The sequence below is a fragment of the Bombina bombina genome, chromosome 11 (assembly GCF_027579735.1).
Source record: "Bombina bombina isolate aBomBom1 chromosome 11, aBomBom1.pri, whole genome shotgun sequence".
Taxonomy (NCBI): Eukaryota; Metazoa; Chordata; class Amphibia; order Anura; family Bombinatoridae; genus Bombina; species Bombina bombina.
In genome coordinates, this window is record NC_069509.1 from 7,072,232 (window position 1) to 7,090,678 (window position 18,447).

An 18,447-nucleotide genomic window follows, 5' to 3' on the forward strand; every position below is an offset into this window, starting at 1 on the left:
TGTGAACTATGAAATCTATCAGCCAGGGAAAAGAGGAGCAAATTTACCATGTTAACTTGCTTAATCCCTGGAGAGCTCAGGAAAGTTTACTGATTTTTGCTGATCCCACAAAATTAACGTTAAGTCCCCAACTGATTAATCTTGATGAAACTAGCCATATACCAACGGTAGAGAACCTCTTTAAAGAACAGAGGAATTAATTGCTTAATATGGCCTCGCTTCCATTGAGTTGTAATTCAGTTTGCGTGCACTCGCAAACCGTTAAATATGCTGTCGAAAGCAATAGCGTTTAACGACTGTTTCCAATGGCGCGTTATACCTCAATATCGGCTGCCGGACTTCGGCTGCCGAAAAGATTTTCGCGTCCCATAGAAAGTAATAGAAGCCGTTAATCGATAAATTATACCAGGTTTCCATTGAAAGCGCTAACCGTTAATACATTGTCGGAGGCTGTCGATACATTGAGATATATTACCCCCAGCTCAACTAGGTGTAAAAGAGGAAAATTGTGCTTTTTGAGACCTATTTTCTATTGAAATTATAAAACTTGCAAATAATGCAAGTGTTTTAATGTAGAAATAAATTGTTATAAGTAATATTTATTGTTGTCTCATGTATAGAAATAGTTGAACTTATATTCTAATAGAAATATCAGTATATATTTAAATATAATAATATATGCAAGAACATATCTACAGAATGCAAACTAGACTTATGCCTAGGGCAGCAAGAAATATTACTTATATTTATGAAGTGTTAAATATAATTATATTAGAAAATAGTATTTGATTATTAAAAATATGGATAAGTGTTTTTTTATTTTTCTTGAGAGGCGATCACAGGTAAGAAGCACGGACGTTAAACGTAAATTCTATAGCGTAAGGTCGGGTTACCTTAGCAACTAATTGATTTTCAAGAAATCCGACGTCAGATGGAAGCGTTAACACAATGTTAACTTACAGCTACACGAAAAGAGCGACTGCGCGCAACACGCTAATCTTTTCAATGGAAACCTGGTACTAAAATGCAGCCGTAAATTACTTTTAGCTGTCGGCCGCTTCGGTAGCTTACGGCTCCATTTTTAACGACTCAATGGAAGCGAGGCCTATGTTGGGTGAATTTGGTGATGTGTTTTCAAAATTTCCTGGAAAAACTGATCTTATTGCCCACCATATTGAGACGCAACCAGGGTTGAAGGTTAAACAGAGACCTTATCGCTTGCCAGAAGCAATGAAGGAAGTTGTACGGTTAGAAGTGGAAAAGATGATTGGGTGATAGAGGAGTAACAAAGTGAATGGTGTAGCCTTATTGTGTTAGTTCTTAAACCCGATGGATCCTCTAGGTTTTGTATTTAGAAAGATCAATATGATCTCTAAATTTGATGCATATCCAATGCCTAGAATAGAAGATCTGTTGGAACGATTGGGCAAAACTAGGTACTTAAAGGGACACTGAACCCAATTTTTTTCTTTCATGATTCAAATACAGCATGCAATTTTAAGCAACTTTCTAATTTACTCCTATTATCAATTTTTTCTTCATCTTCTTGCTATCTTTTTTTGAAAAGCAAGAATGTAAGTTTAGAAGCTGGCCTATTTTTGGGTCACAACCTGGGTTGTCTTTGCCGATTGGACAGCACCAATAAACAAGTGCTGTCTGGTGTTCTGAACCAAAAATTGTCTGGCTCCTTAGCTTAGATGCCTTCTTTTTCAAATAAAGATAGCAAGAGAACAAATAAATTTGATAAAAAGAAGTAAATTAGAAAGTTGCTTAAAATTGCATGCTCTATCTGAATCATGAAAGAAAAAAAAATGGGTTTAGCGTCCCTTTAAGCACCCTTGATTTGACCAAAGGTTATTGGCAGGTTCGACTTATTCCAGAGTCCAAGGAAAAAAAAGCTTTCTCTACTCCGTTTGGTCTTTTCCACTTCCTAATGCTTCCTTTTGGGTTACATGGGGATCCAGCAATGTTTCAGAGGCTAATGGATAAGGTTTTATTACCCCATAGGGAATATGCAGCTGCTTACCTAGATGATGTAGTGGTCTATAGTGAGGACCGGGAAGATCATTTGGAAAAACTTAAGGCAGTGTTGGTGTCATTAAGAAGGGCTGGCATAACTGAAGATCCATCAAAGGGCTCAATTGGGAATACAGAAACTAAATATTTAAGATAAGTGTTGGGTGGTGGTCAGGTAAAACCCTTAGTGAATAAGAAAGAATCACTAATGAATTTTCTGACTCCCAAAACTAAAAAAAACATTAGAGAGCATTCCTGGGACTTGGAGGGTATTACAGAAAATGTATTCCCCACTTTGCAACAAGATCCTTTAACTGCCCTTACGAAGAAAACTGCTCCAGAGAAGGTTTGCTGGACGGACTTATGTAAACAGGCCTTTCAGGAACGTAAACGATTTTTATGTAGCCAGCCTGCTTTGCTCTGTCCATACTTCACAAATCCTTTCCTGTTACAGGATTTAGAAGAGTTTACAAACCATTTTGCCTGAATGACTTTTGCCTGTAAGCCGTGCAGTGACTGCAGTCCTAATAGGATACAGGTGTCTGATATTAGTTAAAACTACTTAAGCCAGCAGCCCTGCTCTCAAGTTACCACAAACAGGGGAGAGATACTGAACCTGCAGGACATGTGGCTGAGAGCTATAAGCTACCTGGTCTTTAAATGAAAGAGTACTGTTTTGTTGAAAATTACAAATCAAAGAAATGTTGATTAACTTAAAACTCTGTCCTGTCCTTCTGAAATAAACCCTGCAGTGGCACACGATCAAAGTAACAGTATAGTCAGGTGATCAATGTGGGTAACAGTATAGTTAGGTGATCACTGTTGGTAACAGTATAGTCAGGCAATCACTGTGGGTAACAGTATAGTCAGGCGGTCACCGTGGGTAACAATATAGTTAGGTGATCACTGTGGGTAACAGTATAGTTAGGCAATCACTGTGGGTAACAGTATAGTTAGGTGATCACTGTGGGTAACAGTATAGTCAGGCGGTCACCGTGGGTATCAGTATAGTCAGGTGATCACTGTGGGTAACAGTATAGTTAGGCAATCACTGTGGGTAACAGTATAGTTAGGTGATCACTGTGGGTAACAGTATAGTCAGGCGGTCACCGTGGGTATCAGTATAGTCAGGTGATCACTGTGGGTAACAGTATAGTTAGGCAATCACTGTGGGTAACAGTATAGTTAGGTGATCACTGTGGGTAACAGTATAGTCAGGTGATCACTGTGGTAACAGTATAGTCAGGTGATCACTGTGGTTAACAGTATAGTCAGGCAATCACTGTGGTTAACAGTATAGTCAGGCGATCACCGTAGAAAACAGTATAGTCAGGTGATCACTGTGGGTAACCGTATAGTCAGATGATCACTGTGGGTACAGTATAGTTAGGCAATCACTGTGGGTAACAGTATAGTTAGGTGATCACTGTGGGTAACAGTATAGTCAGGCGGTCACCGTGGGTATCAGTATAGTCAGGTGATCACTGTGGGTAACAGTATAGTTAGGCAATCACTGTGGGTAACAGTATAGTTAGGTGATCACTGTGGGTAACAGTATAGTCAGGTGATCACTGTGGTAACAGTATAGTCAGGTGATCACTGTGGTTAACAGTATAGTCAGGCAATCACTGTGGTTAACAGTATAGTCAGGCGATCACCGTAGAAAACAGTATAGTCAGGTGATCACTGTGGGTAACCGTATAGTCAGATGATCACTGTAGTAACAGTATAGTCAGGGGATCACTGTAGGTAACAGTATAGTCAGGTGATCACTGTAGGTAACAGTATAGTCAGGTGATCCCTGTAGGTAACAGTATAGACAGGTGATCACTGTGGGTAACAGTATAGTCAGGTGATCACTGTGGGTAACAGTATAGTCAGGCGATCACTGTGGTTAATAGTATAGTCAGGCGATCACTGTAGGTAACAGTATAGTCAGGCGATCACTGTAGGTAACAGTATAGTCAGGCGATCACTGTAGGTAACAGTATAGTCAGGTGATCCCTGTAGGTAACAGTATAGTCAGGTGATCACTGTGGTAACAGTATAGTAAGGTGATCCCTGTGGTAACATAGTAAAGTGATCACTGTGGTAACAGTATATTCAGGGGATCACTGTAGGTAACAGTATAGTCAGGTGATCCCTGTGGTAATATTATAGTCAGGTGATCACTGTAGGTAACAGTATAGTCAGGTGATCACTGTGGGTAACAGTATAGTCAGGTGATCACTGTGGGTAACAGTATAGTCAGGTGATCACTGTGGTAACAGTATAGTCAGGTGATCACTGTGGGTAACAGTATAGTCAGGTGATCACGGTGGGTAACAGTATAGCCAGGTGATCACTGTAGGTAACAGTATAGTCAGTTGATCACTGTAGGTAACAGTATAATTAGGTGACACCTGTAGGTAACAGTATAGTCAGGTGAACACTGTGGTAACAGTATAGTCAGGCGATCACTGTGAGTAACAGTATAGTCAAGTGATCACTGTAGGTAACAGTATAGTCAGCTGATCAATGTGGGTAATAGTATAGTCAGGCGATCACTGTGGTAACAGTATAGTCAGGTGATCACTGTGGTAACAGTGTGGTGGGTATCAGTATAGTCAGGTGATCCTTGTGCGTAACAGTATAGTCAGGTGATCACTGTGGTTAACAGTATAGTCAGGTGATCACTGTGGTAACAGTATAGTCAGGTGATCACTGTAGTAACAGTATAGTCAGGGGATCACTGTAGGTAACAGTATAGTCAGGTGATCACTGTGGGTAACAGTATAGTCAGGTGATCACGGTGGGTAACAGTATAGCCAGGTGATCACTGTAGGTAACAGTATAGTCAGTTGATCACTGTAGGTAACAGTATAATTAGGTGACACCTGTAGGTAACAGTATAGTCAGGTGAACACTGTGGTAACAGTATAGTCAGGCGATCACTGTGAGTAACAGTATAGTCAAGTGATCACTGTAGGTAACAGTATAGTCAGCTGGTCAATGTGGGTAACAGTATAGTCAGGAGATCACTGTGGTAACAGTATAGTCAGGTGATCACTGTGGTAACAGTATAGTCAGGTGATCACTGTAGTAACAGTATAGTCAGGTGAAAGAAATTTTGATTAACATAAAACTCTGTCCTGTCCTTCTGAAATAAACCCTGCAGTGGTACACGATCAAAGTAACAGTATAGTCAGGTGATCACTGTAGGTAACAGTGTGGTGGGTATCAGTATAGTCAGGTAATCACTGTAGGTAACAGTGTGGTGGGTATCAGTATAGTCAGGTGATCACTGTGGGTAACAGTATAGTCAGGTGATCACTGTAAGTAACAGTATAGTCAGGTGATCCCTGTAGGTAACTAGATAGGTGATCACTGTGGTAACAGTATAGTCAGGTGATCACTGTGGTTAACAATATAGTCAGGCAATCACTGTGGTTAACAGTATAGTCAGGCGATCACTGTAGAAAACAGTATAGTCAGGTGATCACTGTGGGTAACCGTATAGTCAGATGATCACTGTAGTAACAGTATAGTCAGGTGATCACTGTAGGTAACAGTATAGTCAGGTGATCCCTGTAGGTAACAGTATAGACAGGTGATCACTGTGGTAACATTATAGTCAGGTGATCACTGTGGGTAACAGTATAGTCAGGCGATCACTGTGGTTAATAGTATAGTCAGGCGATCACTGTAGGTAACAGTATAGTCAGGCGATCACTGTAGGTAACAGTATAGTCAGGTGATCCCTGTAGGTAACAGTATAGTCAGGTGATCACTGTAGTAACAGTATAGTCAGGGGATCACTGTAGGTAACAGTATAGTCAGGTGATCACGGTGGGTAACAGTATAGCCAGGTGATCGCTGTAGGTAACAGTATAATTAGGTGACACCTGTAGGTAACAGTATAGTCAGGTGAACACTGTGGTAACAGTATAGTCAGGCGATCACTGTGAGTAACAGTATAGTCAAGTGATCACTGTAGGTAACAGTATAGTCAGCTGATCAATGTGGGTAACAGTATAGTCAGGTGATCACTGTGGTAACAGTATAGTCAGGCAATCACTGTGGGTAATAGTATAGTCAGGCAATCACTGTAGGTAACAGTATAGTCAGGCAATCACTGTGGGTAATAGTATAGTTAGGCAATCACTGTGGGTAACAATATAGTTAGGTGATCACTGTGGGTAACAGTATAGTCAGGCGGTCACCGTGGGTAACAATATAGTTAGGTGATCACTGTGGGTAACAGTATTGTCAGGCAATCACTGTAGGTAACAGTATAGTCAGGCAATCACTGTGGGTAATAGTATAGTTAGGCAATCACTGTGGGTAACAGTATAGTTAGGTGATCACTGTGGGTAACAGTATAGTCAGGTGGTCACCGTGGGTAACAATATAGTTAGGTGATCACTGTGGGTAACAGTATAGTCAGGCAATCACTGTAGGTAACAGTATAGTCAGGCAATCACTGTGGGTAATAGTATAGTTAGGCAATCACTGTGGGTAACAGTATAGTTAGGTGATCACTGTGGGTAACAGTATAGTCAGGCGGTCACCGTGGGTAACAATATAGTTAGGTGATCACTGTGGGTAACAGTATAGTCAGGCAATCACTGTGGGTAACAGTATAGTCAGGCGGTCACCGTGGGTAACAATATAGTTAGGTGATCACTGTGGGTAACAGTATAGTCAGGCAATCACTGTGGGTAACGGTATAGTCAGGTGATCACTGTGGGTAACAATATAGTTAGGCTATAACTGTGGGTAACAGTAACAGTATAGTCAGGTGATCACTGTAGGTAACAGTATAGTCAGGTGTTCCCTGTGGTAATATTATAGTCAGGTGATCCCTGTGGGTAACAGTATAGTTAGGTGATCACTGTGGGTAACAGTATAGTCAGGCGGTCACCGTGGGTAACAATATAGTTAGGTGATCACTGTGGGTAACAGTATAGTCAGGCAATCACTGTAGGTAACAGTATAGTCAGGCAATCACTGTGGGTAATAGTATAGTCAGGCAATCACTGTGGGTAACAGTATAGTTAGGTGATCACTGTGGGTAACAGTATAGTCAGGCAATCACTGTGGGTAACAGTATAGTCAGGTGATTACTGTGGGTAACAATATAGTTAGGCGATAACTGTGGGTAACAGTATAGTCAGGTGATCACTGTAGGTAACAGTATAGTCAGGTGTTCCCTGTGGTAATATTATAGTCAGGTGATCACTGTAGGTAACAGTATAGTCAGGTGATCACTATAGTAACCGTATAGTCAGGTGATCACTGTGGTAACAGTATACTCAGGTGATCACTGTGGTAACAGTATACTCAGGTGATCAATGTGGTAACAGTATAGTCAGGTGATCACTGTAGGTAACAGTGTGGTGGGTATCAGTATAGTCAGGTAATCACTGTAGGTAACAGTGTGGTGGGTATCAGTATAGTCAGGTGATCATTGTGGGTAACAGTATAGTCAGGTGATCACTGTAGGTAACAGTATAGTCAGGTGATCCCTGTAGGTAACAGTATAGGCAGGTGATCACTGTGGTAACATTATAGTCAGGTGATCACTGTGGGTAACAGTATAGTCCGGCGATCACTGTGGTTAATAGTATAGTCAGGCGATCACTGTAGGTAACAGTATAGTCAGGCGATCACTGTAGGTAACAGTATAGTCAGGTGATCCCTGTAGGTAAAAGTATAGTCAGGTGATCACTGTGGTAACAGTATAGTAAGGTGATCCCTGTGGTAACATAGTAAAGTGATCACTGTGGTAACAGTATATTCAGGTGATCACTGTAGGTAACAGTATAGTCAGGTGATCCCTGTGGTAATATTATAGTCAGGTGATCACTGTAGGTAACAGTATAGTCAGGTGATCACTGTGCGTAACAGTATAGTCAGGTGATCACTGTGGTAACAGTGTGGTGGGTATCAGTATAGTCAGGTTATCACTGTGCGTAACAGTATAGTCAGGTGATCACTGTGGGTAACAGTATAGTCAGGTGATCACTGTAGTAACAGTATAGTCAGGGAATCACTGTGGGTAACATTATAGTCAGGTGATTACTGTAGGTAACAGTATAGTCAGACGATCACTGTGAGTAACAGTATAGTCAAGTGATCAATGTGGGTAACAGTATAGTCAGGCGATCACTGTGGTAACAGTATAGTCAGGCGATCACTGTGGTAACAGTATAGTCAGGCGATCACTGTGGTAACAGTATAGTCAGGTGATCACTGTGGTAACAGTATAGTCAGGTGATCACTTTAGGTAACAGTATAGTCAGGTGATCACGGTGGTTACAGTATAGTCAGGTGAACACTGTGGGTAACAGTATAGTCAAGTGAACACTGTAGGTTACAGTATAGTCAGGTGATCACTTTAGGTAACCGTGAACACCTTGCAAGAAAAAAAGTGTTTTTGTACTACACAATTGGGTCTCTCTCTAATCTATAACCCCCAAAGCCTATATGGGCTCCTATTTCTCATGTGGTTACCCTTGATGATGATTTACATAGTAACAGTATAGTCAGGTGATCACTGTAGGTAACAGTATAGTCAGGTGATCACTGTGCGTAACAGTATAGTCAGGTGATCACTGTGGTAACGGTGGGGTGGGTATCAGTATAGTCAGGTGATCACTGTGCGTAACAGTATAGTCAGGTGATCACTGTGGGTAACAGTATAGTCAGGTGATCACTGTGGTAACAGTATAGTCAGGTGATCACTGTAGTAACAGTATAGTCAGGGGATTACTGTGGGTAACAGTATAGTCAGGTGATCACTGTGGTAACAGTATAGTCAGGTGATCACTCTGGGTAACAGTATAGTCAGGTGATCACTGTGGGTAACTTTATAGTCAGGTGATCACTGTGGGTAACAGTATAGTCAGGCGATCACTGTAGGTAACATTATAGTAAGATGATCACTGTGGTAACAGTATAGTCAGGTGATCACTGTGGGTAACAGTATAGTCAGGTGATCACTGTGGTAAAAGTATAGTCAGGTGATCACTGTGGTAAAAGTATAGTCAGGTGATCACTGTAGTAACAGTATAGTCAGGTGATCACTGTAGTAACAGTAGAGTCAGGTGATCACTGTGGTAACAGTGTGGTGGGTATCAGTATAGTCAGGTGATCACTGTAGTAACAGTAGAGTCAGGTGATCACTGTGGTAACAGTGTGGTGGGTATCAGTATAGTCAGGTGATCACTGTGCGTAACAGTATAGTCAGGTGATCACTGTGGGTAACAGTATAGTCAGGTGATCACTGTAGTAACAGTATAGTCAGGGGATCACTGTAGGTAACAGTATAGTCAGGGGATCACTGTGAGTAACAGTATAGTCAGGTGATCACTGTGGGTAACAGTATAGCCAGGTGATCCCTGTGGTAATAGTATAGTCCGGTGATCACTGTAGGTAACAGTATACTCAGGTGATCACTGTGGTAAAAGTATAGTCAGGTGATCACTGTAGTAACAGTATAGTCAGGTGATCACTGTAGGTAACAGTATAGTCAGGTGATCACTGTAGTAACCGTATAGTCAGGTGATCACTGTGGTAAAAGTATAGTCAGGTGATCACTGTAGTAACAGTATAGTCAGGTGATCACTGTAGGTAACAGTATAGTCAGGTGATCACTGTGGTAACCGTATAGTCAGCTGATCACTGTGGGTAACTTTATAGTCAGGTGATCACTGTAGGTAACAGTATACTCAGGTGATCACTATGGTAACCGTATGGTCAGGTGATCACTGTGGTAACAGTATAGTCAGGTGATCACTGTAGGTAACTTTATAGTCAGGTGATCACTGTAGGTAACAGTATAGTCAGGTGATCACTGTAGGTAACAGTATAGTCAGGTGATCACTGTAGGTAATAGTATAGTCAGGTGATCACTGTGGTAACAGTATAGTCAGGTGATCACTGTGGTAACAGTATAGTCAGGGGATCACTGTGGGTAACAGTATAGTCAGGTGATCACTGTAGGTAACTTTATAGTCAGGTGATCACTGTATGTAACCGTGAACACCTTGCAAGAAAAAAAGTGTTTTTGTACTACACAATTGGGTCTCTCTCTAATCTATAACCCCCAAAGCCTATATGGGCTCCTATTTCTCATGTGGTTACCCTTGATGACGATTTAGTCAGGTGATCAGTTACAGCAATCGTCACAGGGCCATTTTCAATATTATTTACTAAAATCTACATACAAATTATACATAGTCAGGTGATCACTACAGGTAACAGTATAGACAAGTGATCACTGTGGGTAACAGAATAGTCAGGTGATCACTGTAGGTAACAGTATACTCAGGTGATCACTGTAGTAACCGTATAGTCAGGTGATCACTGTGGTAAAAGTATAGTCAGGTGATCACTGTAGGTAACAATATAGTCAGGGGATCACTGTGGTAAAAGTATAGTCAGGTGATCACTGTAGGTAACAATATAGTCAGGTGATCACTGTAGGTAACAGTATACTCAGGTGATCACTGTAGTAACCGTATAGTCAGGTGATCACTGTGGTAAAAGTATAGTCAGGTGATCACTGTAGGTAACAGTATAGTCAGGTGATCACTGTGGGTAACAGTATAGTCAGGTGATCACTGTGGGTAACAGTATAGTCAGGTGATCACTGTGGGTAACAGTATAATCAAGTGATCACTGTGGGTAACAGTATAGTCAGGTGATCACTGTGGGTAACAGTATAGTCAGGTGATCACTGTGGGTAACTTTATAGTCAGGTGATCACTGTAGGTAACAGTATACTCAGGTGATCACTGTGGTAACCGTATAGTCAGGTGATCACTGTAGGTAACAGTATAGTTAGGTGATCACTGTAGGTAACAGTATACTCAGGTGATCACTGTAGGTAACAGTATACTCAGGTGATCACTGTAGGTAACAGTATACTCAGGTGATCACTGTGGTAACCGTATAGTCAGGTGATCACTGTAGGTAACAGTAAAGTCAGGTGATCCCTGTGGTAATAGTATAGTCAGGTGATCCCTGTGGTAATAGTATAGTCAGGTGATCACTGTGGAAAAAGTATAGTCAGGTGATCACTGTGGTAAAAGTATAGTCAGGTGATCACTGTGGTAACAGTATAGTCATCTGATCACTCTGGGTAACATTATAGTCAGGCAATCACTGTAGGTAACATTATAGTCAGGTGATTACTGTAGGTAACAGTATAGTCATCTGATCACTGTGGGTAACATTATAGTCAGGCGATCACTGTAGGTAACAGTATAGTCAGGCGATCACTGTGGTAACAGTATAGTCAGGTGATCACTGTAGGTAACAGTATAGTCAGGTGATCACTGTGGTACCAGTATAGTCAGGTGATCACTGTAGGTAACAGTATAGTCAGGTGATCACTTTGGGTAACTTTATAGTCAGGTGATCACTGTAGGTAACAGTATACTCAGGTGATCACTTTGGTAACCGTATAGTCAGGTGATCACTGTGGTAACAGTATAGTCAGGGTAGGTAACTTTATAGTCAGGTGATCACTGTAGGTAACAGTATAGTCAAGTGACTATAATGGGGTCTCTCTCTAATCGATAACCCCCAAAGCCTATATGGGCTCCTATTTCTCATGTGGTTACCCTTGATGACGATTTAGTCAGGTGATCAGTTACAGCAATCGTCACAGGGCCATTTTCAATATTATTTACTAAAATCTACATACAAATTATACATAGTCAGGTGATCACTGTGGGTAACAGTATAGTCAGGTGATCACTGTAGGTAACAGTATAGTCAGGTGATCACTCTGGTAATAGTATAGTCAGGTGATCACTGTAGGTAACAGTATACTCAGGTGACCACTGTAGTAACCGTATAGTCAGGTGATCACTGTGGTAAAAGTATAGTCAGGTGATCACTGTGGTAACAGTATAGTCAGGTGATCACTGTAGTAACAGCATAGTCAGGTGATCACTGTAGGTAACAGTATAGTCAGGTGATCACTGTAGGTAACAGCATAGTCAGGTGATTACTGTAGGTAACAGTATAGTCAGGTGATCACTGTAGGTAACTTTATAGTCAGGTGATCACTGTAGGTAACAATATAGTCAGGTGATCACTGTAGGTAACAGTATAGTCAGGTGATCACTGTTGGTAACTTTATAGTCAGGTGATCACTGTAGGTAACAATATAGTCAGGTGATCACTGTAGGTAACAATATAGTCAGGTGATCACTGTAGGTAACGTTATAGTCAGGTGATCACTGTAGGTAACAATATAGTCAGGTGATCACTGTAGGTAACAGTATAGTCAGGTGATCACTGTAGGTAACTTTATAGTCAGGTGATCACTGTAGGTAACAATATAGTCAGGTGATCACTGTAGGTAATAGTATAGTCAGGTGATCACTGTAGGTAACTTTATAGTCAGGTGATCACTGTAGGTAACAGTATAGTCAGGTGATCACTGTAGGTAATAGTATAGTCAGGTGATCACTGTAGGTAACTTTATAGTCAGGTGATCACTGTAGGTAACAGTATAGTCAGGTGATCACTGTAGGTAACAGTATAGTCAGGTGATCACTGTCGGTAACTTTATAGTCAGGTGATCACTGTAGGTAACAATATAGTCAGGTGATCACTGTAGGTAACAGTATAGTCAGGTGATCACTGTTGGTAACAGTATAGTCAGGTGATCAGGTGATTTAGTATTTCATGTCATCTAATTGCTCCCTAATTGCACCCATATGAAAGCTATTTTGACAAAAGGTATTTTGGCCATTTGTAAATGACATGAGTTGAGTGGGCTATAGCCGCAACAGACCACCCCCCTCACTGTTTAAGATATCAAGGAGGACAAAAGGGATCCCATACAAAGACTTTCCCTGCCTGGAGAGCGACTCATCCTAGAACACCTGGGGTCACAGAAACAACATTCTGTACTCTAGTTCTTTGAAGCTAGCAAGATTTCAGGATGACCAGGAAATGTAAATATCTATTATCTAGGTTTTAAATTGCCCCATGCTTCAGTACATAAACTCCAGATGTTGTATCGGCTCCAAATGCCCTTGGTGATATAGGGAAGTTGAAAGCATCAAAATTTAGATTTTAAAGTACAACTTATGTCTAATTTTCAGTTATGGTGTACCTCAGTATTGTATAAATGTATATTTATGGATCTGAGAGAAATGCCTAACAGTAATATATGAGATAAGTATCTGCTGAATTGATTGGGTAGCTATATTGGTGAATTTAAAATGTTTAACTCATTTCAAAATAAATAATGTAGGTAACAGTATAGTCAGGTGATCACTGTGGGTAACAGTATAGTCAGGTGATCACTGTAGGTAACAGTATAGTCAGGTGATCACTGTAGGTAACAGTATAGTCAGGTGATCACTGTAGGTAACAGTATAGTCAGGCGATCACTGTAGGTAACAGTATAGTCAGGCGATCACTGTGGGTAACAGTATAGTCAGGCGATCACTGTGGGTAACAGTATAGTCAGGCGATCACTGTGGGTAACAGTATAGTCAGGCGATCACTGTGGGTAACAGTATAGTCAGGCGATCACTGTGGGTAACAGTATAGTCAGGCGATCACTGTGGGTAACAGTATAGTCAGGCGATCACTGTGGGTAACAGTATAGTCAGGCGATCACTGTGGGTAACAGTATAGTCAGGCGATCACTGTGGGTAACAGTATAGTCAGGCGATCACTGTGGGTAACAGTATAGTCAGGCGATCACTGTGGGTAACAGTATAGTCAGGCGATCACTGTGGGTAACAGTATAGTCAGGCGATCACTGTGGGTAACAGTATAGTCAGGCGATCACTGTGGGTAACAGTATAGTCAGGCGATCACTGTGGGTAACCGTGAACACCTTGCAAGAAAAAAAGTGTTGTTGTACTACACAATTGGGTCTCTCTCTAATCTATAACCCCCAAAGCCTATATGGGCTCCTATTTCTCATGTGGTTACCCTTGATGACGATTTAGTCAGGTGATCAGTTACAGCAATCGTCACAGGGCCATTTTCAATATTATTTACTAAAATCTACATACAAATTATACATAGTCAGGTGATCACTACAGGTAACAGTATAGACAAGTGATCACTGTGGGTAACAGAATAGTCAGGTGATCACTATAGGTAACAGTATAGTCAGGTGATCCCTGTGGTAATAGTATAGTCAGGTGATCACTGTAGGTAACAGTATACTCAAGTGATCACTGTAGTAACTGTATAGTCAGGTGATCACTGTGGTAAAAGTATAGTCAGGTGATCACTGTAGGTAACATTATAGTCAGGTGATCACTGTAGGTAACAGTATAGTCAAGTGATCACTGTGGTAACAGTATAGTCATCTGATCACTGTGGACAACATTATAGTCAGGCGATCACCGTAGGTAACAGTATAGTCAGGTGATCACTGTGGTAACAGTATAGTCAGGTGATCACTGTAGGTAACAGTATAGTCAGGTGATCATTGTGGGTAACAGTATAGTCAGGTGATCACTGTAGGTAACTTTATAGTCAGGTGATCACTGTGGTAACCGTATAGTCAGGTGATCACTGTGGTAACAGTATAGTCAGGTGATCACTGTAGGTAACAGTATAGTCAGGTGATCACTGTGGGTAACAGTATAGTCAGCTGATCACTTTAGGTAACAGTATAGTCAGTTGATCACTGTAGGTAACAGTATAGTCAGGTGATCACTGTGGTAACAGTATAGTCAGGGGATCACTGTAGGTAACAGTATAGTCAGGGGATCACTGTAGGTAACAGTATGGTCAGGGGATCACTGTAGGTAACATTATAGTCAGGTGATCACTGTGGGTAACAGTATAGTCAGGTGATCACTGTAGGTAACAGTATAGTCAGGTGATCACTGTAGGTAACCGTGAACACCTTGCAAGAAAAAAAGTGTTTTTGTACTACACAATTGGGTCTCTCTCTAATCTATAACCCCCAAAGCCTTTATGGGCTCCCTTGATGACGATTTAGTCAGGTGATCAGTTACAGCAATCGTCACAGGGCCATTTTCAATATTATTTACTAAAATCTACATACAAATTATACATATTTGTTTACAGTTTTTGCCACAACTATCTCATATACCTGCATTATAACTATAATTATGGTATTGTCAGGGTACCTGTGAGTATCATTAAAAAAAACGACATATGTATCGCACAATTTAGTATTTCATGTCAGCTAATAGCTCCCTAATTGCACCCATATTAAAGCTTTTTTGACAAAAGGTATTTTGGCCATTTGTAAATGACATGAGTTGAGTGGGCTATAGTTACAACAGACCACCCCCTCACTGTTTAAGATATCAAGGAGGACAAAACGGAAACATTTGTTCAATTAGTGAAGGCAGGTCTCTTCAAAGGGATCCCATACAAAGACTTTCCCTGCCTGAAGAGTGACTCATCCTAGAACACCTGGGGTCACAGAAACAACATTCTGTACTCTAGTTCTTTGAAGCTAGCAAGATTTCAGGATGACCAGGAAATGTAAATATCTATTATCTAGGTTTTAAATTGTCCCATGCTTCAGTACACAAACTCCAGATTTTGTATCAGCTCCAAATGCCCTTGGTGATATAGGGAAGTTGAAAGCATCAAAATTTAGATTTTAAAGTACAATTTATGTCTAATTTTCAGTTATGGTGTACCTCAGTATTGTATAAATGTATATTTATGGATCTGAGAGAAATGCCTAACAGTAATATATTAGATAAGTATCTGCTGAATTGATTGGGTAGCTATATTGGTGAATTTAAAATGTTTAACTCATTTCAAAATAAATAATGTAGGTAACAGTATAGTCAGGTGATCGCTGTGGGTAACAGTATAGTCAGCTGATCACTGTAGGTAACAGTATAGTCAGGCGATCACTGTAGGTAACAGTATAGTCAGCTGATCGCTGTAGGTAACAGTATAGTCAGGCGATCACAGTGGGTAACAGTATAGTCAGGCGTCATTGTGGGTAACAGTATAGTCAGGCGTCATTGTGGGTAACAGTATAGTCAGGCGATCACTGTGGGTAACAGTATAGTCAGGTGATCACTGTGGGTAACAGTATAGTCAGGCAATCACTGTGGGTAACAGTATAGTCAGGCGATCACTGTAGGTAACAGTATAGTCAAGTGATTACTGTAGGTAACCGTGAACACCTTGCAAGAAAAAAAAGTGTTTTTGTACTACACAATGGAGTCTCTCACTAATCTATAATACAGCAATCTTCACATGGCCATTTTCAATATTATTTACTAAAATCTACATACAAATTATACATTTTTGCAGTTTTTGTCGCAACTATCTCACATACCACAAATTATAAATATAATTATGGTATATTGTAAATATGCTGGGCCTGCTGAAAAGAAATATATAATTTGTGTGAGTCACTCACTGAAATTTTACTTTCAATAGAGTTTTAATGTAGGCAGCAAAAAAACCTTAAAATTGGCTCAGCACTGGGGTGAAAAAGGTTTTTGCAGCGAAAGTGTTAATACTATGTCTTGTCCTTGGTGGCACACTATCACAGTCACCAACACTCTGCTGTCTTTACTCTCACCAACACTCTGTTGTCCTTGCTCTCACCAACACTCTGCTGTCTTTACTCTCACCAACACTCTGTTGTCCTTGCTCTCACCAACACTCTGCTGTCTTTACTCTCACCAACACTCTGCTGTCTTTACTCTCACCAACACCCTGCTGTCTTTACTCTCACCAATACTCTGCCGTCTTTACTCTCACCAACACTCTGCTGTCTTTACTCTCACCAACACTCTGTTGTCCTTGCTCTCACCAACACTCTGTTGTCTTTACTCTCACCAACACCCTGCTGTCTTTACTCTCACCAATACTCTGCCGTCTTTACTCTCACCAACACTCTGCTGTCTTTACTCTCACCAACACTCTGCTGTCTTTACTCTCACCAACACTCTGTTGTCCTTGCTCTCACCAACACTCTGCTGTCTTTACTCTCACCAACACTCTGTTGTCCTTGCTCTCACCAACACTCTGCTGTCTTTACTCTCACCAACACTCTGCTGTCTTTACTCTCACCAACACTCTGCTGTCTTTACTCTCACCAACACTCTGCTGTCTTTACTCTCACCAACACCCTGCCGTCCTTGCTCTCACCAACACTCTGCTGTCTTTACTCTCACCAACACTCTGCTGTCTTTACTCTCACCAACACCCTGCCGTCCTTGCTCTCACCAACACTCTGCTGTCTTTACTCTCACCAACACCCTGCCGTCCTTGCTCTCACCAACACCCTGCCGTCCTTGCTCTCACCAACACCCTGCTGTCTTTACTCTCACCAACACACTGCCGTCCTCTCTCACTCTCACCAACACACTGCCGTCCTCTCTCACTCTCACCAACACACTGCCGTCCTCTCTCACTCTCACCAACACACTGCCGTCCTCTCTCACTCTCACCAACACTCTGCCATCCTCACTCTCACCAACACTCTGCCATCCTTACTCTCACCAACACTCTGCCATCCTCTCTCACCAACACTCTGCTGTCCTTACTCTCACCAACACTCTGCTGTCCTTACTCTCACTAACACTCTGCCATCCTCTCTCACTCTCACTAACACTCTGCAGTCCCCTCTCACCAGTGCTCTGTTGTCCTCTCACCAACACTCTGCAGTCCCCTCTCACCAACACTCTGCAGTCCCCTCTCACCAACGCTCTGCAGTCTCCTCTCACCAACGCTCTGCAGTCTCCTCTCACCAACGCTCTGCAGTCTCCTCTCACCAACGCTCTGCAGTCTCCTCTCACCAACGCTCTGCAGTCTCCTCTCACCAACGCTCTGCAGTCCCCTCTCACCAGTGCTCTGCCGTCCTCTCACCAACACTCTGCAGTCCCCTCTCACCAGTGCTCTGCCGTCCTCTCACCAACACTCTGCAGTCCCCTCTCACCAGTGCTCTGCCGTCTTCTCATCAAAACTCTGCCACCCTCATATAACTTACTCACCAATGCTCTTCCGTTCTCTCACCTCTCTCACTTCCTCTATCCTTCCTAAGTTCCTCTTTTGCCTTCTCTCTCCAGTCTATATCTTCTTCCCATCCCCCTACTGTGTCTCAGTGTTTTCTCCCTCCTCATCTGTCTCTGCATACTGTCCTCTGTGCTTGTATCTTTACTCCATATCTATCTCTTTTGCATCCTCTCTCTTTGCCTCTCACACATTGGGTATACCTAAGACCCTCTCTGGCTGTAGTGCTTCTTTCTCAGCTGTATCTCCCTTTTTCATTTCTCTTTGTGTAAAATAGAGGAAAGAGAGGGGCGCCTCATGTGTAGAATCACCAAACCAAAAAAGCCAAAATGTATGCACTCGAGCCAAATTGGTACTCACATTTAAAATAAGCTCCCCAATGTGCTAATGGAAGCAGACTGACATAATATGGTGTCAGTACACCCACTCCAGGAT

The 18,447-nt window shown here is 41.6% G+C and overlaps 1 protein-coding gene across 1 annotated transcript in view; it reads right to left on the bottom strand.

Moving 5' to 3' along the window:
* The window catches only part of LOC128642039 (sesquipedalian-1), a 39,930-nt gene extending 22,024 nt beyond the window's left edge, over positions 1-17,906 (bottom strand). Inside the window, exon 1 of the mRNA XM_053694687.1 lies at positions 17,847-17,906. The gene's annotated coding sequence lies outside the window, so the exon portion shown is untranslated. The remainder of the gene's footprint in view (positions 1-17,846) is intronic.
* Between the last annotated feature and the right edge of the window lie 541 nt (positions 17,907-18,447).